Source organism: Moschus berezovskii, chromosome 12, assembly GCF_049115385.1.
Source record: "Moschus berezovskii isolate FMDL1 chromosome 12, NW_MosBer_1.0, whole genome shotgun sequence".
Taxonomy (NCBI): Eukaryota; Metazoa; Chordata; class Mammalia; order Artiodactyla; family Moschidae; genus Moschus; species Moschus berezovskii.
The window spans coordinates 40295947-40323944 of record NC_142471.1 but is presented as its reverse complement, the minus strand read 5'-3'; the positions used below and the strand labels follow the sequence as shown (position 1 = coordinate 40323944).

General features: G+C 41.6%; 1 pseudogene; it reads right to left on the bottom strand.

Annotated features, from left to right (window-relative positions):
- Positions 1-7436: 7436 nt before the first annotated feature.
- On the bottom strand, positions 7437-26834 carry LOC148775975 (small ribosomal subunit protein uS12 pseudogene; annotated as a pseudogene).
- Between the last annotated feature and the right edge of the window lie 1164 nt (positions 26835-27998).

Below are 27998 nucleotides of genomic sequence, written 5' to 3'. Positions count from 1 at the left end.
CTTGTTTCAGCCCCAGGTGTAAAATCCTCATGAGCCCCTCAAACAAGGACTGGCCTCTCGGTGCCCTGTGGTGCTTCTGGGTGGGTGGGTGTCACACTTGTGTCTTCACTGTCCCTGCCCATGCTGCTCCTCCCGGGTAGCCCTGGGCTCACGGCCATGAAGCGGACCTCACCCATCATGGCTGAACCTAAAGCTCCTGTTGCCACCCCAGTGCAGACCTGTGATACTTTCATTTCATTTCTAATCACTGCACTCTCAGTGTAGTGTCTGGACATGCCCATGGGTGTTCTCTTCCCCAGTCAGGGAGAACCAGTATCTTTTCTTACAGCTCTTTCTTTTGACTCAGTTTTAGATGATTGGATACCTCCTCTCCTTAGTAACTTGCAGAATTTTCTGGGGACTGGCCAGGAAACAATAGATGTAATACTGATTGGCCACACTCAAGACTGTTGCTCCACACTGTCCCTATATGGAGTTCCTGAGCAGTGAAGACTGCTGTCAAGATGACCCTCTTCCCCAGAGGGCACATTCCCCAAGAGGCCATCAGGAGGAGGAGAGGGTGAGGTGAAGGGAGAGGAGGATGAGGAGGAGAAGCGTAGGATGATGTGTCAGGTTCCGCCCACTCCAGAGGGAAACTGCAGCAGTCCAGCCACCCACGTGGCTGGAAGACCATGGACAAGAACAAGCCTTGCAGCTGCCAAAGCTTTCAGAGATACAACAATTTTCAGTTTGCCTGAAAGGAAACATGAAAATGCACAAAAGTCCGGTTCACCAAGTCTTCAGAAACCACCAGGCACTTCTACTCATACTGCAGCTCTACCCTCAAATTTCCATTAATTTTTTTCCCCAACTGAAGCCAAGGAGAGTGTTCTGGCCGTTGTCACTGAAGAACAAGCTCACAGACAACGGCTTAAAGCATCTTCTGTTACATGGGTCACTTAAAGGACATAAAACATTAACTGTAGGAAATGAAACGAAGAAAGTGTGCATAGAGGGGAGGGAGAGAAATAGCTAACCATTACTGAATTCTTTCTCTCCAGACCTCTCATTACCTAAATAGAGGCAGAGTGTACCTTACACAGTTCCTGAAGATCTCAGTGGTTATTCATAAGATCGTTCTCCAGGTACTGGGTGTGTCTGGCTCTGTTCTCCGGCACCAAGCATTGCCAATCTCCCAGTTACACATGTATTCCCTTGGTTACCCTTCTCTGCTCCTTCCAGCTTGCTAACAACTGCAGCCCCATGATTTTTACTGGATGGCTCTTAAGGGACTCCTCACACTTCTCTTCCCAAGTATACTTCTCTTTATTCAATGTGCTCTGCCGAATGTCCCGGCTCCAGCACTTCATTTAAGTGTCTGAGTTTTTTATCTCATCTCTAACACTTCATTTTCATTTCTTCCATAGTTTCCCAGAATTCTTGTAAGAAAAGGAGTTTTTTTACCTTTTTAATTAATTAAGCCCCTGGGTAAGGAAACATTCTCAAAATACCTAATATTATTTGATTAAACTCTTAGAAACAAAGTCGTGATGTACATCTTCAATTTTTTCTAAGTAGAAGAAATTTCTTCAGTTCAGTTCAGTTCAGTCGCTCAGTCGTGTCCGACTCTCCGCGACCCCATGAATCACAGCACGCCAGGCCTCCCTGTCCATCACCAACTCCCGAAGTTCACTCAGACTCATGTCCACAGAGTCGGTGATGCCATCCAGCCATCTCATTCTCCGTCGTCCCCTTCTCCTCCCGCCCCCAACCTTTCCCAGCATCAGAGTCTTTTCCAGTGAGTCAACTCGTCGCATGAGGTGGCCAAAGTATTGCAGTTTCAGCTTTAGCATCAGTCCCTCCAATGAACATCCAGGACTGATCTCCTCTAGAATGGACTGGTTGGATCTCCTTGCAGTATAAGGGACTCTCAAGAGTCTTCTCCAACACCACAGTTCAAAAGCATCGATTCTTCGGCGGTCAGCCTTCTTCACAGTCCAACTCTCACATCCATACATGACCACGGGAAAAACCATTGCCTTGACTAGACGGACCTTGGTTGGCAAAGTAATGTCTCTGCTTTTTAATATACTATCAAGGTTGGTCATAACTTTCCTTCCAAGGAGCAAGCGTCTTTTAATTTCATGGCTGCAATCAGCATCTGCATTGATTTTGGAGCCCAAAAAAACAAAGTCTGACACTGTTTCCACTGTTTTTCCATCTATTTCCCATGAAGTGATGGGACCAGATGCCATGATCTTTGTTTTCTGAATGTTGAGCTTCAAGCCAACCTTTTCACTCTCCTCTTTCACTTTCATCAAGAGGCTTTTGAGTTCCTCTTCACTTTCTGCCATAAGGGTAGTGTCATCTGCATATCTGAGGTTATTGACATTTCTCCCAGCTATCTTGATTCCAGCTTGTGCTTCTTCCAGCCCAGCATTCCTCATGATGTACTCTGCATATAAGTTAAATAAGCAAGGTGACAATATACAACCTTGACGTACACCTTTTCCTATTTGGAACCAGTCTGTTGTTCCATGGCCATTTCTAACAGTTGCTTCCTGACCTGCATACAGGTTTCTCAAGAGGCAGGTCAGGTGGTCTGGGATTCCCATCTCTTTCAGAATGTTCCACAGTTTATTGTGATCGACACAGTCAAAGGCTTTGGCATAGTCAATAAAGCAGAAATAGATGTTTTTCTGAAACTCTCTTGCTTTCTCCATGATCCAGCGGATGTTGGCAATTTGATCTCTGGTGCCTCTGCCTTTTCTAAAACCTGCTTGAACATCTGGGAGTTCACGGTTTACATACTGCTGAAGCCTGGCTTGGAGAATTTTGAGCATGACTTTACTAGCGTGTGAGATGAGTGCAATTGTGCGGTAGTTTGAGCATTCTTTGGCATTGCCTTTCTTTGGGATTGGAATGAAGACTGACCTCTTCCAGTCCTGTGGCCACTGCTGAGTTTTCCAAATCTGCTGGCATATTGAGTGTAGCACTTTCACAGCATCATCTTTCAAGACTTGAAATAGCTCAACTGGAATTCCATCACCTCCACTAGCTTTGTTCGTAGTGATGCTTTCTAAGGCCCACTTGACTTCACATTCCAAGATGTCTGGCTCTAGGTCAGTGATCACGTTATCGTGACTATTTTGGTCGTGAAGATCTTTTTTGTACAGTTCTTCTGTGTATTCCTGCCACCTCTTCTTAATATCTTCTGCTTCTGTTAGGTCCATACCATTTCTGTCCTTTATCGAGCCCATCTTTGCATGAAATGTTCCTTTGGAATCTCTAATTTTCTTGAAGAGATCTCTTGTTTTTCCTATTCTGTTGTTTTCCTCTATTTCTTTGCATTGATCACTGAGGAAGGCTTTCTTATCTCTCCTTGCTATTCTTTGGAACTCTGCATTCAGATGCTTATATCTTTCCTTTTCTCCTTTGCTTTTCGTCTCTCTTCTTTTCACAGCTATTTGTAAGGCCTCCTCAGACAGCCATTTCGCTCTTTTGCATTTCTTTTCCATGGGGATGGTCTTGGTCCCTGTCTCCTTTACAATGTCACGAACCTCCGTCCAGAGTTCATCAGGCACTCTATCAATCAGATCTAGTCCCTTAAATCTATTTCTCACTTCCACTGTATAATCATAAGGGATTTGATTGAGGTCATATCTGAATGGTCTAGTGGTTTTCCCTACTTTCTTCAATTTAAGTCTGAACTTCGCAATAAGGAGTTCATGATCTGAGCCACAGTCAGCTCCTGGTCTTGTTTTCGCTAACTGTATACAGCTTCTCCATCTTTGGTTGCAAAGAATATAATCAATCTGATTTCGGTGTTGACCATCTGGTGATGTCCATGTGTAGAGTCTTCTCTTGTGCTGTTGGAAGAGGGTGTTTGCTATGACTAGTGCATTCTCTTGACAAAACTCTATTAGCCTTTGCCCTGCTTCATTCCGTGCTCCAAGGCCAAATTTGCCAGTTACTCCAGGTGTTTCTTGACTTCCTACTTTTGCATTCCAGTCCCCTATAATGAAAAGGACATCTTTTTTGGGTGTTAGTTCTAAAAGGTCTTGTAGGTCTTCATAGAACCCATTAACTTCGGCTTCTTCAGCATTACTCGTTGGGGCATAGGCCTGGATTACTGTAATATTGAATGGTTTGCCTTGGAAGCGAACAGAAATCATCCTGTCATTTTTAAGATTGCATCCAAGTACTGCATTTCGGACTCTTTTGTTGACCATGATGGCTACTCCATTTCTTCTAAGGGATTCCTGCCCACAGTAGTAGATATAATGGTCGTCTGAGTTAAATTCACCCATTCCAGTCCATTTTAATTCACTGATTCCTAGAATGTCAACGTTCACTCTTGCCATCTCCTGTTTGACCACTTCCAATTTGCCTTGATTCATGGACCTAACATTCCAGGTTCCTATGCAATACTGCTCTTTACAGCACCGGACCTTGCTTCTATCACTGGTCACATCCACAACTGGGTATTGGTTTTGCTTTTGCTCCATCCCTTTATTCCTTCTATAGTTATTTCTCCACTGAGCTCCAGTAGCATACTGGGCACCTACTGACCTGGGGAATTCCTCATTCAGTATCCTATCATTTTGCCCTTTGTTACTGTTCATGGGGTTCTCAAGGCAAGTATACTGAAGTGGTTTGCCATTCCCTTCTCCAGTGGACCACATTCGGCTGTGGTCCATGTGATCAGATTGGCTAGTTTCCTGTGATTATGATATCAGTCTGTCCGCCCTCTGGTGCCCCCTAGCAATACCTACCGTCTTATTTGGGTTTTCTTACCTTGGTCGTGGAAAATCTCTTCACAGCCACTCCAGCAAAGTGCAGCCGCTGTACCTTACCTTCTTAGTAACTAATAAATTAGTCTCAATTATTGTTGACATAATCACAGGCTACCTCCACCTCATATCTTTAAGTGTGTGTGTGCACATACATGTATCATGACATTTGCAGTTGCTCAGTCACTCAATCCTGTCAGACTCTTTGAGGCCACATGGACAGCAGCACACCAGGCTTCCCTGTCCTTCACCATCTCCCAGAGCTTGCTCAAACTCATATCCATTGAGTTGGTGATACCATCCAACCAATTCATCCTCTGTCACCCCCTTCTCCTCCCACCTTCAATCTTTCCCAGCCTCGGGGTCTTTTCCAATAAGTCAGCTCTTCACATCAGGGGCCCAAAGTATTGGAGTTTCAGCATCAGTCCTTCCAAGGAATATTCAGGGTTTATTTCCTTTAGGATGGACTGGTTTGATCTCCTTGCAGTCCAAAGGACTCTCAAGAGTCTTCTCCAATACCACAGTTCAAAAGCATTAATTCTTTGGCTCTCAGCCTTCTTTCTGGTCCAACTCTAACATCCATACATGACTACTGGAAAAACTTTAGCTTTGACTAGACAGGTCTTTGTCGGCAATGTCTCTGCTTTTAATATGCTATCTAGGTTTGTCATAGCTTTTCTTCCAAGGAAAGTGTCTTTTATTTCATGGCTGCAGTCACCATCTGCAGTGATTTTGGAGCCCAAGAAAATAAAGTCTGTCACTGTTTCCATTGTTTCCCCATCTATTTGCCATGAAGTGATCTAGAGGCCATGATCTTAGTGTTTCAAATGTTGAGTTTTAAGCCAGATATATTATGACACATACCAGCTTAATTGAGATATAATCCACATTGCATAATATTAGTCTCTTTAAAGTGTACTATTCACTGGGTTTTAGTATATTCACAGAGTTGTGCAACCATTACTACTAATATTAGGAAACTTTCATTACCCCCAAAAAGAAACCCAACATTCATTAGCAGTCACTCCTCCTCAAGTTCAAGTAAACACTAACCTATGTTTCTCTTTCAATGGATTTGCCTGTTCTGAATACTCATGCAAATGCAATCACACAATATATGATCTTTGGTGGTGGTTTAGTCTCTAAGTCCAACTCTTGTGACCCCATGGGCTGTAGCCTGCCAGGTTCCTCTGTCCATGGGATTTTCCAGGCAAGAATACTGGAGTGGATTGCCATTTCCTTCTCCAGGAGATCTTCCCAACCCAGGAATCAAACCTAGGTCTCCTGCATTGCAGTCAGATTCTTTATCAAATGAACTATGAGGGAAGCCATATGATCTTTAGTGACCATATTCTGTTGCTTAGAATAGTGTTTTCAAAGTCCATCTATCAGTAGTTTTAGCATGTATACATATTTCATTCTTTTTTTATTGTGAATAATTATTCTGTTTTAATGGCTATACTACATTTTGTTTACCCATTCACTAATTGATGGACATTAGGTTGTTTCTGCTTTTTTGGATATTATGCATAAGGCTGTTATGAGCATTCACGTACAAGGTTTTGTGCAGACATATTTTCATTGCTTTTGAGTATATTCAGTTGGCTCTCCATATCCATGGGTTCTGTATCTGTGAACCCACGGATCCAGGGAAAAAACTCTTTAGTTCCAGAAAGTTTCTAAGAGCAGAACTTGAATTTGCAGTGCACCAACACACGACGGGGCAACTTTCACTCTCAACAACTATTTAAATGACATTTACATCATATTAGGTATTACAAGTAATCTAGAGATGATGACGGAGAAGGCATTGGCACCCCATTCCAGTACTCTTGCCTGGAAAATCCCATGGGTGGAGGAGCCTGGTAGGCTGCAGTCCATGGGGTCGCAAAGAGTTGAACACGACCGAGCGACTTCACTTTCACTTTTCACTTTCATGCATTGGAGAAGGAAATGGCAACCCACTCCAGTGTTCTTGCCTGGAGAATCCCAGGGACGGGGAACCCTGGTGGGCTGCCGTCTATGGGGTCGTACAGAGTTGGACACGACTGAAGCGACTTAGCAGCAGCAGCAGCAGCAGAGATGATGAAAAGTATACAGGAAGATGTGCATAGGTAATAAGCAAATACTACACACTGAACACAGTTTTATAAGAACAACTTGAATGTCCAAGGAGTTTGGTATTAGCAAAGTTCTGGAACTGATCCCTCATGAATACAGAGGGACAACTGTACATAGGACAATTATATATAGGAAGTTGTGGGGTCATATGGTATCTTCATGTTTAACTTCTTGAGAAACTTTCAGTGTTTTCCAAAGTGACTTACCATTTTACATTCTCACCAGCAGTATATGAGGGTTCCCAATTTCTCCATATCCTCACGAATACTTGTTATTACTGGTCCTCTTGATTACAGCCATCCCAATAAGCGTGAAGTAGCATTTCATTTTGTTTTTGATGTGTATTTCCACAACTCTTAATGATACTGAGCATTTTTTCATGTGCTTATTGGTTATCTGCATATTTTCTTTAGAGAAATATCTATTAAAATATTTTGCCTATTTTTAATTGGGTAGTCTCTTAATTATTATTTTTTTGGCACATGAAAATTTATTACTATCACACTTTCACCATCAAAACTTATGACCTTGGAAAAAAAAAACTTATGGTCTTGGATTTTCCTTCCTGCCTTTGTACAAAGCTGAAAGAGAGACACTGGCTACTTTGACAATCTTAAAGCGGACTCCAGGAATGTCACCTACAGCATGACCTTTTTACCAAATCTAGCAACCAAAACTTCACATTTTCCTCAATAAAATTTAAACAACCATCACTGGGTACCAAGGCTGTGATATTTTTGCCATTCTTGATTAGCTGAACCATGACACACTACCTGATGACAGAATTTGGTTGTCTGGCTCCAAACTCCACATTTTTTAGTGCAGCTCCTTTTACATGAGAAGTGACTTCAAAAGTGTTGGGCTTCATGGCTTTGCCAAAATGGGCTTTCTTGTACTGTTTATCACGCTTCTGGTCTCATCAGTGACTAGAGAGCCTCTTGGCAGTACAAAGACCAAGACACCTGTCCACACTGCTGGCACCACTGTCGTTGAATTATTAAGTGGTACAAGAGCTTCCCACATGGCGCTAGTGGTAAAGAACATGCCTGCCAATGCAGGAGATGTAAGAGATGCGGGTTCGATCCCTGGGTGGGGAAGATCTCCTGGAGGAGGGCATGGCAACCCACTCCAGTATTCTTGCCTGGAGAATCCCATGGACAGAGGAGCCTGGCCAGCTACAGTCCATGGGGTCACAGAGTCGGATACGACTAAACCAACTTAGCAGACACACATGCCATGATTACTTTTATATTCTCAGTACAAGACCCTTATCAGATATATGATTTGTATGTGCTTTCTGCTATTCTGTGAACTGCCTTTTCACTTTCTGGATAATGTGCTTTGAAGCCTAACAGTTTTTAATTTTGATGAAGTCCAATTTATCTGTTTTTCTTTTGTTGCTTGTGCCCTATATCTAATAAACCACTGCCTGACCCAAGTTCATGTAGATTTACCCCTATGTTTTAATCTAAGAGTTGTGCAATTTCTTTTACATTTAGGTCTGTGATCTAATTTAATATGTATATGGTGTGAGGTAGGGGGTTCAACTTCATTCTTTTGCATGTAGCTATCTAGTTCTCCCAGAAATATTTACTGAAAAGACTATTCTTGCCCTCATTGAATTGTTAAAAAATACCTCCCTTAGAGAGTTCTTAAATGGAATCAATGATATAATTTGTCTTGTCAGGTATAAAGCAGGCATTTGAAAAATGTTAGTTCATATTATCAGTTGCCAGGCTCCATGATGAAAATACATAAATAATAAACAAGATGACCTGCTTTTAAAGAGTTCTCACTCTACTAGAAAAGACAGAAATGGACACAGATAAACTGCAAAACATAACATGATCCATGACAGAGGTTTATAGGTAAAAGCTGCTATAGGAACACTGGACACTAGATCTTGGGAAAGTCAAGGAAGATATCACAGAAAGACATTCCATCTGGAGAGGTCATGCTATGTAAAGTCACAGAGCCATGGAATAACAGCAGTGTTTTAGGAAAAGGAAAGATGCACAGTGTGGTTCCAATTTTAGATCTAAAGAGGATAGTAAAAGATGAGGATGAAGGGGGAAGTAAAGGACAGTATAAGGAGGATCTTGTGACAAGTTAGAATGTAACTCTGTTTGCAATGAATAGCCTTCAAGAGAGAACCATGATCAGTATTGTGCTTAAGGAAGACAGCTTGGGACTCTGGCAGCCATGTGAAAGGTCTATGGAGGAGAACTTAGTATAGGGAAGGGGAAGGAAAGAGTGGAAATGCTTCCATGTTTGGGTGAGTCCTCTACTAAGGTGGAAGACAAATTCTGGGAAGTGGCATCTAAGTGCTCAATCTCTCTTCTTCCAGAATTCTCAGCCACTAGTGCTCCAAGTGAGATGCTATTCTTTTGCATAGATCCCTGCTAGCCTTGGAGAGAAAGGCAATAGCGAAAAATTACTTATTGAGCACCTTCTACATCTTAAGCACTCACTCTCGGAGGCTTTTCTTAAGGAAAAGAATCCAGCTGAGCTAACCCTGGCAAAATGGAGAATCAATGCAAAAATTCAGGTGAAGCTCACAGAATTAAAGAGAAGATGCACCCTGGACAGAGTACCGACAATTAAATTAATAAAAGGATAAAAAATCACCACTAGAACACCACAGTAACAACTACTTACAAGACAGACCAACTGATGCATGCTAAGAATTAGTGGACCAATATTTTAGGAGAAAAAAAAGATATTTGCCCAGCCTCAAAGCATCTCCATCAAACATTGCTATGGTGATTTTAGCATATGTCCAGAAATTCTTTGGTACTCCTCTCTCCCTTGGGTGTGAGCTGGATATACTGAGTCAATTTCAAAGAACAGACTATGAAAGGGGAAAAAAAAAAAAGATAACTATACAGTAGAGAAAACTGACAGACATCACCTTAACCAAGTAGTCAAGGTTAAATCACCAGTAATAAGTTGTATTGCTGTCATGTGCCCCTGACATGATATGACAGAAAGGGCACTGCCTCCTTCATTCTCCTTTACTCATAACCCCAGACCATTCATGAGAAAATATCAGACAAACCCAAGTTCAAAAATGTTCTATAAAATACTGACCAGGGACTTCCCTGCTGGTCCAGTGGTTAAGAATCTGCCTTTCAATGCAGGGGAAGTGGACTTGAATGCTGGTCAGGGAACTAAGACCCCACAGGCCTCTGTGCAACTAAAGCCCATGCACCACAACTACTGAAGCCTGCATGCCACAACTAGCAAGAAGCCTGTGCACCCCAGTGGAGAGCCCACGTGCTGCGACCAAGACACGACACAGCCAAAAATGAAAAATAAGTTTTTAAAGCTACCATTAAAATACTTGACCAGGACTGCTTAAAAGTGTCTCCAAAGAAGACATACAGATGGCTAATAAACACATGAAAAGATGCTCAGCATCACTCATTATTGGAGAAATACAGATCAAAACCACAATGAGGTATCATCTCACGCTGGTCGGAGTGGTCATCATCAAAGAGTCTGCAAACGATAAATGCTGGGGAGGGTGTGGAGAAGAGGGAGCCCTCTTGCACTATTGGTGGGAATGCAAACGGGAACAGCCACTACAGAGAACAGTGTGGAAATTCCTTAAAAAACTGAGAATAGAACTACCATGTGATCCAGCAATCCCCACTGCTGAGCATACACCCCGAGGGAGCCAGAATTGAAAGAGACGCTTATACCCCAATGTTCACTGCAATGGCTAGGACATGGGGGTAACCTGGATGTCCATTGGCAGATGAATGGTTAAGGAAGCTGCAGTACAATATATACAATGGAATATTACTCAGCTGTCAAAGGAATGCATTTGAGTCAGTTCTAATGAGGTGGTTGAAACTGGAGTCTATTATACAGAGTGAAGTGAGTCAGAAAGAGAAACCCAAATACTGTATATTAATGCATACATATGGAATTTAGAAAGACAATAACAACAATTCTACACACAGGGCAGCAAAGGAGACACAGACATAAAGAACAGACTTTTGGACTCTGTGTGAGGAGAGGGTGGGATGATATGAGTGAATAGCTTTGAAACCTGTGTATTACCATACGTAAAACAGATGACCAGTGCAAGTTCAATGCATAAAGCAAGGCACCCAAAGCCAGTGCTCTATGACAACCCAGAAGGATAGGGTGGGAAGGGAGGTGGGAGGGGGAGTTCAGTATGGGGGGACACATGTATACCTGTGGCTGATTAATGTTGAAGTATAGCAAAAACCATCACAATATTATAAAGTAATTATCTCCCAATTAAAATAAATTAATCAATTTTTTAAAAGTGTCAAGGTCATGTATATCAAGGAAAGACTGAAAATACTCACAAATCAGAGGAGACTAGGGAGACAGGAAAACTAAGTGCAAAGTGATCTCTTGTACTGGATCCCAGAATAGGAAAAGGACAAAAGTGGAAAACTGGGGAAATCCAAATGAAGTCTGGACATTAGGTAACAGAGTGACCAACCATCCTGGTTTGCCAGGACTGAAGGGGTCTCTTAGGCATGGGACCTCCAGTTTTAAAAATCAGGATAGCCCTGGTTTGTCTGGAACTGGGGGCTTCCTGGTGCAGGAGGCTTTTGGTGCTAAAACCAGGTAGTCTCAGAAAAACCTGGATGAGTGGGTTACCAAGTTCATTTCTTACTTTTGACTAAAGTATATCCTGGTGATGTAAATGGTGACATTAGCGGTAGCTGATGAAGGGCATACAAGAACACTGTACCACCCTTTCAGCTCTTTGGTAAATCTAAAATTATTTCCAAGTAAAAAGGTTAAAATAAAACAAACCAAAAAAAAAAAAAACTGAACTAATAAAAATACCAGACAGGAGGAGGGGCTTCCCTGGCAGTCCAGCAGTTAAGACTCTGGGCTTCCAATGCAGGAGGCACAGGTTTGACGCCTGATTGGGGAACTAAGATCCCACTAGCAAAGAGATGCAGCCCAAAAAAAAAAAAAAAAAAACTTTTTTAAATAGTGGAGAGGAGACAGGAGGTAAAAGGAAGTATAAATACCCTAATAGCCTGTGGTTTCATGGCAAAAAAAAAAGTTGATGGAACTGTCAAGGCTCAGGAGGGAGTCAGAGATGGAAAAGTCTGGAACTAGACTCCCCTGTCCGTTCAGGCTCCATGGACGGGTCCCCTTTCTCTCTCAGCCCTTCATCTCCTAGAAGCCTGACCTCAGCTTTCTTTCCCCCCAGCTTTCTCTTCCTGAGCACATGGCCATCTCAGCTCTTCATGAGGCCTCCTCACACACTCAGCACCACAGAAGCAGAGTCTCTGAGTTACTACTGCCAATTCCAGGACGAACAAACCTGGGTCTTGTGTCCACACTGACTCAGTTACAGGCAGGGGGAGAGGGGACATAGCCCACCACCCCTCTATCAGCACATGTGAGAAGGTGGGCAACAGGCAGGCAAAGGGGTCCCCAGATCACTAGTGCTTCTGGTGGTGTGAAGTGAAAAAAAATCCAAATAATGCTGAAGAATAAATAATATCATTGAGCACCTTAGTGTTGCCTCTAGACAAATAAGCAAGGCTGTTTTGTTTAAAAAAAGAAATAATGTACATATTCACTCTGGATCAAGCAAAGACCAAAGGCTGTCACGGTCCCTGCCAGGGTCACATAGAAACAGACTCACTTTTACCCTTCTCCTCTCCAGCCTGGGCCACTCTTCTCTCTGCTCCCAGTTGGCACGAGAAGGGTAGCCTGCTCCTTCCTTTTTTTTATTCTCCTTGTGAGTTCTCTCCAAGTCTTTTCTTGTGATATAGATTCTGTCCCTTGTCTCACTTGGGTTTGCCCCTTTGAATCTTAAAAGCCCATTTGGGGAAACAAATAGTTGAAATTTGACTATTTCTTGCTCTTTTTATTCCTATTTATCTTACCCATCCTGAAGACCACATGAGGGTCTTACCTGACCAGAGGTGAGGACCAGGACATGTGTACAAAGAAATGCCAGGAAAAAACAGTAAGAGTGTAAATTATTATTGTACACATCCAATGTGTACCTGAAAAAAATGTGTAATTATGAGAATCACATGCAATAGACCGATCAGTTTTCAAGTGTGTTTAGAGGTGGTTCCATCTTGGAGAGAAAAAAACATATCATGTAACCCCAAATTACTTGCCTCAAGAGATATAAGGCCTTTGCCTCTTTTCCTTAATTTTATCATTTTCTTTCACAACCAAACTCACCATCAACTGTTTCAAGTCCAGTGAGTATCTGATTCAGGCAAGAGATTTATTACTTTTAGCCCATCTAACGATTTCCATCTTGGAGTCTATTGTTTTAAATTTATGAAACCTACACTTCTTATCTGCACTTTCATTTTTTCCCATCTTCCCCTCATTTTTATAAAAGAGGGGCAAAACGCTGAAGTAGCGACATAAAGGTACATAAAGGTACTGCTGTGTAGACAAAAAGGTATGCTGTGGCCAAAACTGGACTGGTGGCCAGGGGGCACGGCCACCTGCACCAGCTGAAAGGGTCATTTGTCCGCTGATGGGCAGACGTGGAAGTTCAACAATGCAGGGTTTCATCCCTTTCTTAAATGCTGTATTAGAAATGTTTAAATGTTTAGTGAAAGGTTACATGAGCTCACTGTAAAAAGATGAACAATAGAGATGTATGAAGAAACAGTTAATTTACTCCCCTACCTCCAATGCCATTTCTGGATATAATCAATATTAATTGCTCTGTGTATATCTTTACACATATTTCTCTATACAAATAGAAATATATAAAATCATAGGTAGGCAAACGTTACTTTATGCTTTGCTATATTATTTTGCATCTCAATGGATTCATATTATGGACATTATCTTGCAATCTATTTATTCAATAGTACACAAGAGACCACCTTATAGACCTCTGCATAGAGATCTAGTTAATATTACTTTATACATAATAGTTCATATCATGAATTTATCAAAATTTATTTAAACACTACCCAAGATGAAACTTCAGATTAGTTCCAGCTTTTCGACACCAAATTTTCTTTTATGTGACAGAAAAAAATTGGCCTATTATTTCTGTAAAAGAAAGATGGCAGAAATCGGATTAATTTACTAAGTCAAGAGATTTGTGTGTTGGGGCTTTCCTGGGGGTCCAGTGGTTACGAATCCACCTTGCAATGCAAGGGACGCCAGTTCGATCCCTGGTCCTGGAAGATTTCACATGCCTAAGGTCAACTAAGCTCGTAGGCCACAACTACTAAGTCCAGCCTCTAGAGCCCATGCTCTGCAACAAGAAAAGCTACTGCAATGAGAGGACCATGCACCGCAACTGGAGAGTAGTCCCCGCTCTCTGCAACTAGAGAAAGCTCTTGAGAAACAACAAAGATCAACACAGTCAAAAATAATTTGAAAAATACATAAATATATATAAGAAAACCAGGAGGGACTATGGGTTACAGGTAAAGAGTGTGTGCTTAGTCGCTCAGTCGTGTCTGACTCGCGAACCCATGGACTGGAGCCTGCCAGGCTCCTCTGTCCATGGAATTCTCCAGGCAAGAATACTGGAGTGGGTTGCCATTCCCTTCTTCACAGGGATTGAACCCAGGGATTGAACCCAGGCCTCCTGCATTACACGTTGATTCTTTACCATCTGAGCCACCAGGGAAGGCCATAGATAAAGAGGGAAGATCTTCTAAAACAGAAAATTTGTATGATATTTATATTATTAGATATCACCATATTACTTTCCCCAAAGTTACAGAAATTCAACTCCCACCAGCAATGTTTAAAAGTACTTATTTCTCACTATTAGGGTGTATTATCAATTGCTTTAACATTTGCCAGTTTGATGAGTAAAGAATGGTATCTTGTTTCTGTTTGCATTTACCTGCTTTATTAGTAAGATTAAGCATCTCTCCAAATGTTAATTGGCTAATTTTGTGAATTATCTCTTCCTATTCTCTGCCTATTTTCCTGTTGAATTATTTGTCTTTTTCTCACTGTATTAGTTTTCTATTGCTGCCATAACAAATTAGCACAAACTTGGTAGCTTAAACACAAACTTCTTTTCCAGTTATAAAGGTCAGAAGTGAGAAACAGGCCTCACTGGGCTAAAATCAAGTTGTTGGCTAGATTATGTTACTATCTAAAGGTTCTAGGGAAGAATTTGTTTCTTTTCTTCCTTCACCTTCTAGAGGAAACCCACATTTCTTGGCTTATGGCCCCTTCACCCATCTTCAAAACCAACAGTTAACTATCTAAGTCCTTCTGATGCTGTCATCTTTCTGGTTCCCTGCAGCCAGGACAGATTCTTTGCTTTAATGATGCACTGGATTGAGCCCTCCTAGATGGTCCAGGCATAGCTATCCATCTCAAGGTCCATTAAAGACATCTGCAAAGTCCTTCTGTCACACGAAACAAACTATTTTATGTTTGAATAGGTTTGAGGGATCAGGTGTGGGTATAGTTATGGGCCATGACTCTTCCTACTAAAAAGGTATGGAAGTAGTTTTTTTGAAAAGGATTTTCGCCCATTGTCAGCACAAATGTTGCACATATTCTTTAATCCTATTTGTTTATGTTGTTTATGACTCTGCTCTCTTCAGACTTGGAAATAACTTTCTGCCTCATCCAACCTATGGTTTTGTAATTACTGTGAGGTAAGCAAGTCTCCTGCAGTGTTCTCAGTCAAAGGATAAACAGCTCGAGAACAAGAATCACACTCTCACCAGATTTCTCATGATAAAGATAGGATGATTGGGTTGGACCCTGAGAATGGGGTCATTTGGGTAGACTTGGATGAAACCAAAAACCTCAAATTCCCAGATCCTTTTGAGTCATCTTTGCCAAGAGAAGTCTCCCCTTTCTCCTCAGTGATGACTACGTAGTTCTGCCTTGATTAAAGGATCTTGACTACCCAGCATCAAGAGGATTAATTGCAAAAGGAGACTCAGTCTTCTTAAGATCCACACCCCTACCACCACTACCACTCCTTCTTGCCTGAAGACCCACTTCTAGGATAAGATCACAGAATAACTCAGAGCCCAAATATGGCACAAAATGGAGCTTTGCTGGCTTCAAGCTCATAATTACAAAGGGAGAGATTATTCTACCAGAGACACTAGGAGTTGAGATACCCACATGGCAACTTTGAGCTCCACATGCCATTAAACCAGTAAGCAACCAGGGGGGCCTAGCAACACAGACTGCATTACACGATCCTGATTATCAAGAGGAAAAGACCGCTGCTTCCCACTGGAGACAAGGGGGAGAATGTCTGAAATAGTGGTATGACATATTCAAAAGTGCTAACCGACAACTAAGACTGTTACACCAGCAAAGGAATTCTTTACGTCCTTCAAAATAAAGACAAAATACAGACACTTTTTCACGAAAGATACCTGCATTACACGAAACACTACAGTTATTTAAGCAGAAGAGAAATAATGCTAAATGGAAGCACGGACTTCCAAGAAAAAACAAAAAGAACTAGAAACGGTATACATACAGACAGACTGGAACATAGGTAGATCTAAACGACTGTATGAAAGAACAATAATAATGGTGTCATGCATGGTTTAAAATTTTACTCAATTAAGATACATGAGGTAAGTAGTACAAAAGGCAACAAATACATCAAATTAAAGTATCTCAAACTCTTTGAATTACTGAGATATGAAATATAATTTATTAGAGCTTAAAAAATCAAAGACACTGTAACAACTAAGGTAACCATTTAAAAAACAGTAAAGGAACATAAAAGCCATCAAACTAATAGAGAAGGGAATACAAACTACGTGATGAATCTATAAGAAAGCAAGAAAACATAGGGAAAGGAATATAGAACTGCCAGAATCAATAGAAGAAAAAAAAATCAGGATGACAGATTTAAACACAAACATATCAAAAATACGTTAAAAATAATAAGTTAAATATTCCAATTAAAAGGTAAAGGTTATCATAGAGATTAAAAATAATTACTATATGCTTCTTATAAGAGATACACCCCAAATATATGGCTATAGAAAGGACGAAAGTAAAAAACTAGAAAAGGTACCAAATAAACAATATCAGAAAGCTGACAGCTGATATCAGACAAAATAAACTTTAGGGACAACACATTACAAATGGGAATGTGGGATATTTCATAATGATAAAAGGGTGAACAATCAGTAAAATTGGAAAAAAATCTAAAATCATATGTACCTAATGGCATAGTTTCAAAATTCATAACACCAGGAACTGACAAATCTAAAAGGAAATAAAGCAAATGAATCCACAATTTTAGCGTGAAAATGTTTTATATACATCTCTTTATAACTGAAAAGGTAAGTAGACAAAACTCCAGATAGAGTATTTAAACTTATTTAAGACATTTTCGCTAATTGACATAGATACAACACTATATCTCAAACTGCAACACATACAATTATTTTCAAAGGGCACACAGAAAATTTACCAGTACCAATCATATATTGTTCATAAACCAAATATCAACACATGCAAAGAGATTAAATTTTCACAGAGTATAACCTTTAACTGTAATGGAAGTAAACTAGAAATGAGTAACAAAGTAACTAGAAATTTCTCAGATATTTAGAAATTAAGCCATATACTTCTAAATAGTACATAGTGAAAGAAAAAATTACAATGGAAATTAGAAAATATTTGGAGCTGAATGGCAGTGATTCGTGGCATGTCAAAATGCATGGAATTCAGTTAAAAGTATAAATAGAAGAAAATGTTTACCATTAAATTTACTCATAAGAAAGGATGAAATGCCAAACGACAAGGATCTAAGCATCCATCTTAAGTCAGCAAAAGAGCAGCAAATCAAGCTCGAAGTCAAAGAAGATAATAAACAACAGAAATTAATAAAAGAGAAAGCAAATGTAAAACAGAGGAAAATCAAGAAAGCCAAAGTTCTAAAGTAAGGTTTGCTCCTTGAAAGCTTTAATAAAATTTATAAATCCCTAGGAAGACTGAGTATGGAAAAACAGTGGAAACAGCGTCAGACTTTATTTTTTGGGGCTCCAAAATCACTGCAGATGCTGATTGCAGCCATGAAATTAAAAGACGCTTACTCCTTGGAAGGAAAGTTATGACCAACCTAGATAGTATATTAAAAATCAGAGACATTACTTTGCCAACAAAGGTCCGTCTAGTCAAGGCTATGGTTTTTCCCGTGGTCATGTATGGATGTGAGAGTTGGACTGTGAAGAAAGCTTATCGCCGAAGAATTGATGCTTTTGAACTGTGGTGCTGGAGAAGACTCTTGAGAGTCCCTTGGACTGCAAGGAGATCCAACCAGTCTATTCCAAAGAAGATCAATCCTGGGTGTTCATTGGAAGGACTGATGCTAAAGCCAAAACTCCAATACTTCAGCCACCTCATGCGACGAGTTGACTCACTGGAAAAGACTCTGATGCTGGGAAAGGTTGGGGGGCGGGAGGAGAAAGGGACGACAGAGAATGAGATGGCTGGATGGCATCACCGACTCTGTGGACATGAGTTTGAGTGAACTCCGGGAGCTGGTGATGGACAGGGAGGCCTGGCGTGCTGTGATTCATGGGATCGCGGAGAGTTGGACACAACTGAGCGACTGAACTGAACTGAACTGAGGAAGACTGAGTATGGGGTGGATGGGTACAAGAATCAATATCAAGAATGAAAACACTGACATGACTTCATATCTGCCAGGCATGAAAAAGAAATTAGTGAAAATAATAAGCAAACTTTAGCCAATATATTTAAATGTTAGATGAAAAGGATAAATATCTAAAATACTCCCAAATAGGAAATATAAAGTGTTCTATGGCATTTTAAAGAAATTAAATTCATAACAAAAAATATTTCCTCAAACAAAACATCAGGCCCAGACAGCTGCACTGGTAAATTCTTCAAAATATTTAAAGAAGAAATAATGTCAGACACACCTAAACTATTCCAGAAACAACCAAATAGAAAATGCTTCCCTATGTGTTCTATATAGCAAGCACAACTTTTGATTCCAAAATCTGACAGTGATTACAAGAAAAGAAAATCACAAGTTAATCTGTTATAAACACAGAATCAAAAATCATAGAAATCTAGTGACATAAAAATACTAATATGCCACAATGAAGATGTTTTTGTTCTGCTGACAAGAATTTACTACTAGAGAATCAATTAATTTAAATTACTACATAAACAATACAGCAGATCATTTTAATGATCATTAAATGATCACATGATCATTTTAATAAAGACAAATCATTTGATAAATTCAACACCCACTTATGATTTTTTTAAATCTTAGCAAATTGGGACTAAAATGAAATTTTCTTAATCTATTAATTTACAGGTACAAAAAAATCTACAAACAACATTACATGTAACCATGAAATTATAAACACTTTCCCCCTGAAGTTGGAAATGAGACAAGAATTCTTGTTGTCACAGTATCTATTCAACATTATGCTAGAGATACTACAGTGCAATTACACCATAACCAAAAATGAAATATTTAAAATTTGGAAAAGAAAATATAAGGGTAATAAATTAACACATGCTGCTGCTGCTGCTGCTGCTAACTCACTTCAGTCGTGTCTGACTCTGTGTGACCCCATAGACGGAAGCCCACCAGGCTACCCCATCCCTGGGATTCTCCAGGCAAGAACACTGGAGTGGGTTGCCATTTCCTTCTCCAATGTGTGAAAAGTGAAAGTGAAGTCGCTCAGTCATGTCCGACCCATAGCGACCCCACATAGGCTTCATTAAAGACAGTATGAGAGAAAATACACAAAAATCTATAGACAAACTGCTAGTATTAATATATTTAGCAAAGTCAGTGGTACAATTTCAACCCACAAAAAGTACTTGTAGCTTTATAATAAAGTCCAATGAACAAGTAGAAAACGAAACTTTAAAATACTCCAATTATAGTATGGTAAGAAAAATAAAGTTATGACCAGCCTAGATAGCATATTAAAAAGCAGAGACATTATTTTGCCAACCAAGGTCTGTCTAGTCAAGGCTATGGTTTTTCCAGTGGGCATGTATGGATGTGAGAGTTGGACTGTGAAGAAAGCTGAGCGCCGAAGAATTGATGCTTTTGAACTGTGGTGCTGGAGAAGACACTTGAGAGTCCCTTGGACTGCAAGGAGATCCAACCAATCCATTCTAAAAGAGATCAATCCTGGGTGTTCATTGGAAGGACTTATGCTGAAGCTGAAACTCCAATACTTTGGCCACCTCATGCGACGAGTTGACTCACTGGAAAAGACTCTGATGCTAGGAGGGATTGGGGGTAGGAGGAGACAGGGACAGCAGAGAATGAGATGGCTGGATGGCATCACTGACTTGATGGACATGAGTTTGAGTGAACTCCGGGAGTTGGTGATGGACAGGGAGGCCTGGCGTGCTGTGGTTCATGGGGTCGCAAAGAGTCGGACATGACTAAGCGACTGAACTGAACTGAACTGAAGAAAAATAAATAAATGTGAGAATAAATTTAACAAAGAAGGTACAATAATTCTAGTTTCTGCAGAAAACTACAAAATATTGTGAGAAATTGAAGATCACCTAAATAAAAGGAGGGATACACCACATCATGAACTCCTATCAAAATTCCAGCATGCTTTTCTTATTCAGCTTGGAAGTTGACAAGACAACTTTAAAATTTATATAGAAATACGAAGGGCCAAGAAAAACAAAGAATCTCTTGAAGAACCAGATGGAATAGTAGGAGCTATTCATTATAAAGATTTAGAAAGCCAAAATAATTAAGGCAGTAATTAAACAATGAAACAGAATATGAGTCTGGAAACAGTCAATCCAATCCTAGTAATCTCTGGTTTACAACAAAGGTCACTTTACATAGCAGAGGGAAAAACAATGGCCTTTTAATCAACCTGCTGCTGCTAAGTCACTTCAGTCGTGTCCGACTCTGTGTGACCCCATAGACGGAAGCCCACCAGGGCCCCCCGTCCCTGGGATTCTCCAAGCAAGAACACTAGAGTGGGTTGCCATTTCCTTCTCCAATGTGTGAAAGTGAAGTCGCTCAGTCGTGTCCGACCCTTAGCGACCCCACGGACTGCAGCCTACCAGGCTCCTCCATCCATGGGATTTCCTAGGCAAGAGTACTGGAGTGGCTTGCCAATTAGGTTAATTTGATAAACAGAGAAGGAGGAAGAACAAGAAGGCAGAGGAGTAGGTTGACATGGAGTACATCTCTCTCCATGGATACATCAGCAATTTGATAAACATTTGGAAAAAAAGTGGAATCTGGACATCTATATCATCAACAAAAATTAAACATGTGGATTGTACATATAAATAAAAACATAGAGCAATAAAACTTCTAGAAGATAATATGGGGAAATTTCTTCATTATCTTGGAATAAAGAATCATGTTTAAACAGGACCCAGAGGACAACTTTAAAGGAAGTAACTGCTAGATTGAACCTGATTAAAATTGAGAATTCTTGGAATTTGCTGGTAATCCAGTATTTGGTACTCCCACTGCTCGGGGTGGAGGGTTGAAGGGGCCTAGGTTCAATCCCTAGTCAGGAACTAAGATCCCACAACCCACCTTGTGGCATAGCCAAAAAATAAACACAAACAAACAGATGAAAGAAAACCCTCTTATTTCCAAAAGATACTATTCAAAGAATCAAAAATAACTCAGAGGATGCAAGAACTTCTGCAATATATATATGTAAGTAACAAAAGACCTGAATCCAGAATATACAAAGATTTACTACAAGTAAACAAAAATAAGACACTGAAATAGAAAAATAGGAAAGACTCTTGAGCAGGCACAAAAAAGTGTAGAAAAATGCCCAATAGATATATGCAAATGTCCTCAGTTCCAATAATCATCACAAAATCGGACACTAAAACCACAATGAGGACTTCCCTGGTGGTGCAATGGATAAGAATCCACCTCCAATGCAGAGGACGTGGGTTCAATCCCCAGTCTGGGAAGATTCCACTTGCTGCAAAGCAGCTAAGCCTGTGCACCACAACTAAACCCAAAGCTCTAGAGCCCGCAAGCTGCAACTGCTGAGTCCATATGCTGCAGCTACTGAAGCCCGTACCCCTAGAGTCTGTGCTTTGCAATAAGAGCAACCACTGCAATGGGAAGCCCATGCACTGCAAGGAAGAGTAGCCCCCACTTGCCGCACCTGGAGAAAGCCCTCATACAACAACAGAGACTCAGTGCAACCAAAAATAAATAAATGAAATTTAAAAATAAAACCACAATGAAACATGATTTCACACCCACCAGAATGGCTAAACTTAAAAGGATGAGTAATACCAAGAACTGTCAAATATAGCAATCGGAACCTCATACTTGTTTAAATAAATTATGATTCAACAGCTCTACACAATGGAATACCACTCAGTTTTTTAAAAAGAATGAAGTATGTATATGTACTTATATAGAAAGAATTTCAATTCATGTACTTAAAATGAAAAGAGTAAAAAGAACAGTATATTATCTCATATGTATTTTAAAAATAAAGGATATAACATGCATATATGGTTACATATAATTACATATGAGCCTTCCCCGGTGGCTCAGCAGTCAAGAATCCACCTGCAATGCAGGAGTCGAGGACACACAGGTTCAATCCTTGGGTTGGGAAGATCCCTTAGAGAAGGAAATGGCAACTCATTCCAGCATTCTTGCCTCGAGAATCCCATGGATAGAGGAGCCTGGCAAGCTACAGTCCATAGGGTTGTAAAGAGTCATACACAACTGAAGCAACTTAGCACACTGATAATTATATAAACTTTTTTGAGTCAAGGGCATAGATCTGCAACCAGACAGAGCTAGTTGTAAAGCCACTCCCTGACTCTTGTTAGTTCTGTGATCTTATGTACAAGTGCTTGGTTCTCCAAGCGTGGTTCTAGGACATAGTAAATGCTCAATATATTCAGAGGCTTCCCTGGTAGCTCAGACAGTAAAGAATCTGCCTGCAATGCAGGAGGCTTGGGTTCAATCTCTGGGTCAGGAAGATCCCCTCGAGAAGGAAATGGCAACCCACTCCAGCATTCTTGCACGGAAAATCCCATGGACAGAAGAGCCTGGTGGGTTACAGTCCGTAGGGTTGCAAAGAGTCAGACATGACTGAGAACATATTCAGCTAATATTATTTCTTTTTACTGTTATGAGCACATGATAGTTTGTTGTTTTTGTTGTTTTTAACCTGATAAGTGAGTCTACATTCAGGGAACCTGGGGTCCCCACCTTAACCTGGTATGCTGGGGCTGTCCCCAGACCCCTGCCAATTCTGTTTTGCTCCTCATAGAAGGCCTGGGGCTATATGGCACCTCCCCAGAGCCCTGCCTATTGCCTTGGGCCCAGGTCAACTCTGAGCTTCTGCCTGTCCCAATCTTATCAGTGTCTGGGTCTGGCATCCTTCTAAGCATGCCCCAGAACTAAGAACCACTACTGGCTTAATCATCAATCCTACTGCCACCCAGAGGCACAGGCTGCTTGACCTGCTCCCCATCCCAGTTCCGCTGTCCCAGCTCCAGCTGAGATGCAGATGTCAACTAGAGGCCACCATCAGCCTCTTATTCTCTACGGATGGATGACTGGCCTCTCTTAGTTGGCCATTCTCACTGATTCACTGAAAATCAGTTTGCCAAAGCCAATCTGTAAGTGATTTAGTCATACATATTTGAGAATGAATTTTTGTTACCGTTTCATCATAGCTTACTTGCAGCCACTGAACCACAGAGCAGCCCAGGTCAACTATGTGTATGGTTTCAATGCTCAAAGGCAGAGCACTTTTTAAGTGGAAGGTATTTAACTGGAAGCAGAGGTGCTTTCCCTTTAATTCCAGTTCCTAGCTTCTTTATTTTTAAGGATCTTTGCCTAACCCTTGCCTTTGCCTCTGAGTCTTTTCCACATGTGCTTCTGGTTCTGACCACAAAACATCTACAGCTACCACTCCTAAACAGTGTGGAGGGTTTGACAGTTTTCAGTGAACTGGTCATTCAGTGATTTAATGATTCAGCAAACTTATTTTCAGCAAATTAACTTCTGGTGAATTCGCTTTTGGCAAATTAGCCATTCAATAAATTAACTTTCATCAAATTGACCTAGTTCCATCGGCAATCTAAGTTCCCAAGTGATATTTTAGAATAAAATGCCAACTGGTAGCAAAGAAAGAGTCACATTTTTTTTTATTACAAGAGAACTAGGACTCACTAACACTTAATCAGTCTGTGGGCCCATGTGCAAGTACACACACACACATGCACACGCCAATACACTCTTTAACAAAGCATGCCATGCAATTGCCACATACAGCAGCCAGAGTTTATCTGAACCAATCCAGCAGTCCTCAAGAGAAAGGAGGTAAAGAGGATGGAATAAGGCCATTTGGCATGCTGCCATCCATTTAAAAAAGGATTGTGGAAGCCTGAATACACTCAAGAGTTGGTTACTGAATAAGAGAATCAAGTTCAATGGCTTCACTCTAGATGACTGGGTCTGATGACTACAACAGCCAATGTACACTGAACACTTGAGAGCACAGGCTTCATCTTAAGTCATTCCATCAACTCTAGAAGATAAGCATTGTCAATTATTCCTGCAACACAGAGGAGAAAACCAAAGAACAGAGAAGGGAAGTAACTGACTCAATGTCACATAGCTAATGAGTGGTGGAACCAGCATTTAAACCAAGCCACTATGTTTCTTGGTGGTTGTCAACCTGGGTCTCAGCTAAGATGGAGCACTGGGAATAATCAGGCCACAGTACAACAGAATGGAACAAAGCCAGAGCCCAGGAGTAGGAATTGGAGACCAGAAGGGAAAGTGAGGAGAGAGAAAAGAGGAACTAAAATGTATTGAGCACCTCCTCTGGGCTAGAAATTTGGCTGACAGTTTTCTGCCAATGGTCTTAATACTGAGGCAATGTCCCTGGGGCAGTGAGAAGGAAAATGAGGTCCAGAGAAGTCAACTACACTTGTTCAGGGCTCACAGCTTTGAAGAGGTGGACCCAGGCTTAGCATTCAGATAGGTACGATGGTAAAGAAATTGGACTCACACTGGGGCGAGCAGGCTGAGAAGGAAAGACAGAAAATGGGAAAATGATCTGCATGTGGGGCAGGTGAAACATGGTTCCATCAGGAGCACCATCTCTTTTCCCAGATGCAACATTTGAAGAAAACTCAAGACCAGGAAGCAATCAGTCGGCTCTTGGAAGTGTTTCTGAATGAGGGGACGGGCGCCCCAGAGGCAGCCTCTGCCTCCTGGAGGCCGCCGGGCACTTGCATCCCTTAGATAAGCCCCCTCCCAGGCGTCAAGCACAGTCCACCGAGCCATTTAATTTGGCAGAGCAAACATTGCTTATCAGTCAGAATGCTTATCAAATGTCAATTAGCACTCTGCCGTAATTGACATCTAATTAACATACCATCGCCTGTTGTTGGATGCCAATTAAGTGCCTAAACAATCCTTCCTATTTTATTCTACCAACAAGACACTAATTGTACACTTTTCAGTTCAGTAACTTTGGAGTTAATTTTATTGTGAGCCTTTTAGAAGATGGAAACCCAGAGAGAACTCTTAGGCAGATATTTAATTGATACACTGCTTTGATATGGCTAACGTCTATCTGATGCTCACCACCTTCCCTGGAAAATCAAATCATTCCTTTCTGTAAAGGTCAAACTCCACTTGAGGTGTTGGTGCCTCGCTCAGGCACACATGTGACAGGAAGGAGCTGGGCAAGCAAGGAGGGAAGAGAGACAAGCATGGGTGGGCTGGGCACCCCTCCCTCCCTGCCCAGCCCACACATCTCAGGGAAGAGGCTCGCAAACTGCCTGGGACTCAGCGGAATACCGGCTCAGGAGCAGCCAGGAGAGCAGATGTGTGCAAGGCTGAGTCCCAGGCCCTGCACACAGAGCACAGACTATGCACTCTTCTCAGTTCAGTCTGGAGAGGGACCTTGGCACTCAGCCATCTGCACCCTACAGAACAGTACAATGGCTACGTGAGAATCAGATCAGATTCTGAATCTGTGCAGTAATGAGAGAGCTGAGGGGAGCCTCTCACCGGTCTGTGAGAGGAAGTGGGGAAGGGGCACGTCCTGAGCTATGAGAGACAAGGCCTCAATCGGGGCCACTGGAAGATGTGCCAGTAATTCCAGCACCTTTAAGCTGGAAAGTCACTTTTCTATCTCAGCTCTACAGGCCAAGAGGGAGCTCTGTCAGACACCACAGAAGGAGTGGGAGGTAAATGGACATGACTGCTACAGGTAATCCCAGGTCAGGGCAGTGTCACTGCCAGTCAAGGAAAAATCCTGGCAAAGGCTGAGTGACACGAAGAAGAGAAGAGGAGGGAGTGGAAGGCCAGGTGGCTTGGTTTCCTGTCTGAAATGATGCAAGGACACAGGAAATCAAGCAAGTACCCGCCTGTGTGTTCTCAGTCGCGTCCAACTCTTCGCAGCCCCATAGACTGTAGCCCACCAGGCTCCTCCATCCATGGGATTTCCCAGGCAAGAATCCTGGAAAGGGTTGCCATTTCCTCCTCCAGGGGATCTTCCCAACCCAGGGATCAAATCTGCATCTCCTGAGTCTGTTGCACTGGCAGGCAGATTCTTTTACCACTGAGCCACCTGGGAAGCCCCAGGCAGCCACTAACTGGACACACTCACTCCCTGTCCACGTGGGCATTGAGGCTCTCCTGGTAGATGCTATCACCCTTCTCAACTTCGCCCAAATAGTCTAATAGGCAGCTAGGTCTGAGGACCATGGACCTATGTCGGTGGTTTCCAGTGAAGCCTAAAACAGTAGAATCACCTGGGGAGCTTTAAAAAAAATCCTGGCTTCTGGACCCTACTCAGAGGATCTGCTCCTACACAGCTTCTCTGGGAAGGGAGGGGGCCCACCAGTCACCTCCACTGAAGCTGCAGATAGGGACTTCCTGTTCAAATGAGCCAAAGACGGCTTCTGCGTCCTGGTCTCCATGGGGCTTTATTTCTTCACTGCAGACTGAGACCCCTGAGCTCAAAGGCTTGCCATCGCTAAATTCAAATTTTTACACATCCAGTTATTTTTAATATAGTCCAAACAAGCACATTTTTAGCCATTTAGAGAATGCCTGCTCTGCAAACCACCTCACCCAGCAGCTGCTACCTATAGATAAGATGGGGCTTTGCAGTCATAAGGCCCCAAGCTGCTAAGGCCTATGCTGCTGAGAGACCTCAGTTATATAAGCTGCCCTCCTCGATTCCCTTCTCTCCTGGAGATGTCCCTTGCCCTCCTCCACTCTGAGCAGCAACCCTGAGCTGCCAGGCCTTCTATCCAGGCTCCTGCTATGACTCCTTTCCCCCAAAGGCAGCCCTGTCCAAGTGTCACCCAACAGTTTGCTGTGTGTTGCTGCCTCCCGTGGTCATCATATCTTTACTGTCATCAGCCCCTCAAATCCTCACAGTCCTACAGGACAGCAACCTCCTGAGCAGAAAGGGCAAGAGTGGACCCAAGGACCCACATCCAGCAAGAGCAGTGGCCTCTCACGACAGGCCAAGGAAGTGGGGCTGGGCCCAAGACCCCTCTGTTGAGAGGGGTTAGAGGGAAGGAACAAGGCAGCCTGGTCCAACGGAAACTGGAAATGCACTCTAGAAAACTTCCCCCAGCACCTGGATCTTAATTTTGTGCATGGTGTGAAGCCAAGATTTAACTCTTGTGGTTTTCCAAATATTCTGGCAGAGGTTGCTACACCATCAATTAGATAATCATCTTTCCACTGTTTTGATATGCCATTTTTATTATGATCAAAATTCTAACATTACTTGAATACATTTCTGCATTTTAATATTGTCCATTAATATATCCATTTCTGGACCAATACCATATCCTTTCAGTTACTGTCCCTTTATGATAGGTTTTATTATAGGAAGGAAATTTAATTTGTGGAAATTTTTCATCTCAGGATTTTCTTGGCTATTTTATGTTCATGATTTCAGATAGACTTTAAGAATAATTTGATTAAGTGTTTAAAAAATAAAGTAATACCCTGATGATATTTTAATTGAACTGGAATTCTATGTATAGACAAACTCGGGGAGAGCTGCCATCTTTGAAGTGTTGGGTGTTCTGATCTTTTCATTCATTTATTGAAAAAACCCATTA